The sequence below is a fragment of the Papaver somniferum genome, chromosome 1 (assembly GCF_003573695.1).
Source record: "Papaver somniferum cultivar HN1 chromosome 1, ASM357369v1, whole genome shotgun sequence".
Taxonomy (NCBI): domain Eukaryota; kingdom Viridiplantae; phylum Streptophyta; class Magnoliopsida; order Ranunculales; family Papaveraceae; genus Papaver; species Papaver somniferum.
The window spans coordinates 677,036-680,467 of record NC_039358.1 but is presented as its reverse complement, the minus strand read 5'-3'; positions in this window follow the sequence as shown (position 1 = coordinate 680,467).

Below are 3,432 nucleotides of genomic sequence, written 5' to 3'. Positions count from 1 at the left end.
AATCCACACTGCAAAATCTTAGCAGCAGTCTTCTTAGCACTAAAATGACCCCCACATGCATGTTCATGACAAAAGGAGATAATACTAGACTGGTCACTCTCAGATACACATCTCCTAATAATCTGGTCCGGACAATACTTAAACAGATAAGGATCGTCCCAAAAGAAATGCTTAACCTCGGCTAAAAACCTAGAACGATCTTGCTTACCCCAATGTTGAGGCATTCGACCAGTAACAAGATAATTCACTATATTTGCATACCAAGGTGATTGGGAAACAGAGAACAATTGTTCATCAGGAAAACTATCCCTTATAGGAAGGGAATTATTAGGGGAACTAACAACTAGCCTAGACAAGTGGTCTGCTACTACATTTCTGCACCCTTTTTGTCTCTAATGTCTGGAAAATTCTTGTAACAAAAGGATCCATCTAATCAATCTAGGTTTGGTATCCTTCTTAGACAAAAGGTATTTCAAAGCAGCATGATCAGTATAGATTACGATCTTAGAACCTAATAAATAGGATCTAAACTTATCCAAGGCAAACACGATGGCTAAATTCCTTCTCGGTAGTTGTAGTTCATTTGGGCATCATTCAGAGTTTTGCTAGCATAGTAAATCACATGGAGTAATTTGTTTTCTCGCTGACCTAACAACGCCTATAGCATAATCTGAAGCATCACACATAATTCAAAGGGTAGGTTCCAGTTAGGTGCCTGGACTATCGGGGCAGTAGTGAGTAAAGTTTTAAGCTTATCAAAAGCCTTAACAAGCATCATCAAAGACAAACTTAACATCTTTGCAAGCAAATTGCAAAGAGGTCTAGAAATCAAGCTAAAATCCTTAATGAATCGACGGTAAAAACCTGCATGCCCTAAGAATGACCTAATATCTTTTACGGTTTTTGGGACCTGTAAGTCTTAATAAGGTCAACTTTGGCTTTGTCTACCTCTATACCCTTTTAAGAGACGATGTGCCCTAACACAATTCTTGATTTAACCAGGAAATGACATTTTTCCCAATTAAGCACTAAATTTTTTTCCTTACACCTAGTCAACACTAATGTCAAATGATGCAAGCACTCATCGAAAGATGAACTAAACACTGAAAAATCATCCATAAAGACCTCTAATAACCGTTATACCATATTAGAAAATATGCTCATCATACAACGCTGAAAAGTTACAGGGGCATTACATAGCCCGAAAGGCATGCGTCTATACGCAAAGGGACAGGTAAAAGTGGTTTTCTCTTGGTCTTCTGGGGCAATAACGATATGATTATAACCGGAGTAGCCATCTAAGAAGCAATAGTGACTATGTCCAGCTAATCGCTCTAGCATTTGGTCGATAAAAGGAAGTGGAAAGTGATCCTTCCTTATGACCTTGTTCAATTTCCTATAGTCAATACACACACGCCATCCCGTGGTCACTCGGGTTGGGATTAATTCATTATTATCATTCTGGACTACAGTGATACCTTATTTCTTGGGGACAACCTGAACAGGGCTAACCCACTTACTGTCTGAAATTGGGTATACCTGCATCTAACAACATAAGCACCTCTTTTCGAACTACCTCTTTCATGTTAGGGTTCAGTCGTCGTTGCATCTCCCTAGAAGGTTTGGAGTCTTCCTCTAAATGAATCTGATGCATACACACAGTAGGACTTATACCCTTAATGTCTGCTACAGTCTACCCTAAAGCTTCTTTATTGTCTTGAAGTACATTTACTAGCCTACTTTCCTGATCACTATCCAAATCGGAAGCTACAATCACAGGTAAAGTCTCAGATGGGCCTAAAAACACATACTTTAGAGTATCGGGTAGTGGTTTAAGGTCCAACTTTGGGGGCTCTTCTAAAGAAGGAATTAGGGTAGTCTCAGAAACTGGTAATGGTTCGAACCTAGCTTTCCATCTATCAGTGTCTAACATAGGGGTAGAATCTAATAGAGCATTCACCTGTTCAATAGTGCTATCGTCGTCAAAATCTAAACCAAAATGGGATAAACAACTTTCTAATGGGTCTTCAGACAAAATGTTTGGTAATGACTTCTGAACTAAGGCTTCTATCATGTTCACCTCTTCAACACATGTGTCATCTAGCTCATGAGATAGCTTACTGACATTAAAAATGTTCATCTCCATAGTCATATTACCAAAATCTAAACTCATCACACCATTTAGACAGTTAATGATCGCATTAGACGTAGCTAAAAATGGGCAACTTAAATTAACAGGTATCTGGTTCTCTGGGTCAGGGATAGGTTGGGTATCTAGGACCACAAAATATACTGGATAAATAAACTTGTCGACCTCAATAAGAACATCCTCGATAAAACCTCGAGGGATTTTAACAGACCTATCAGCTAACTGCAGTGTCATCTGAGTAGGTTTCATTTCACCAAGTCCTAGCTGTAAGTACATGGAATGGCAGTAAGTTCACACTGGCTCCTAAGTCAAGTAAAGCTTTTTCTACCCGGAAGTTACCTATTGTGCAAGCAATGGTAGGAGAACCTGGGTCTTTGTACTTTGGAGTTGTGGTGTTCTGAATGATTGAACTTACGTGACTAGCTAAAAAGGCTTTCTTATGAACGCTAAGTTTTCGCTTTCGCGTACACATATCCTTGAGGAACTTGGCATAAACAGGAATTTGCCTAATTGCATCTAATAAAGGAAGGTTTATGGTAACTTGCTTAGAAACCTCCACTATGTCATTAAAGTTCGATTCCTTCTTTGTTGGTACTAATAGCTAAGGAAATGGGGATCTAGGCACAGATTCAGACCTCTCAGGGACTGAGTTGGCATCATCAAAAATTTTATCAGTTTCCTTAGCTAGTGGTCCTGATGGGTGAACTACAGTATGTTCACTATCGGGCATGGTTACCTGATTGTCTACTATTCTACCACTCCTAAGGGCTCTAATAGCATTCAATTGATTCGATGGTTTTGTACTTACTTCATGAACTCCTCTAGGATTTGGATTAGTCTGACTATGGAACCTACCATTATCTCTTTCACTTAAGGTCTTATCTATTTGGCCGACTTGAAGTTCTAACTTAGCAAGGCTCTGAGCATTAGTTTGAAAATTGTGCTTGGTTTCTTGTTGAAAACTAACATGGCTCTGTGCTAACATTTCCTGAGTTTTTGCTAACATTTTAATAGATTCCTGTAAGCTAGTTGTTTTATTTTCTTGGCCTGATGTATTCCTAGTGTAGCCAAAACCTAGGGGAGGATTAGAATTATTAGACTGACCCTGACTCTGGCCCTTAGACCATGAAAAGTTCGGATGGTTCCTCCAACAAGGATTATAGGTTTCTGAATATGGGTCAAACTTCTGACGATTATCAAACCTAGTGTTATTATATAGAGCATTGACTTGCTCTTCATTATTATGGCCTTCCCAAAAAGTCTCCAATCTACCACTAGTGTTG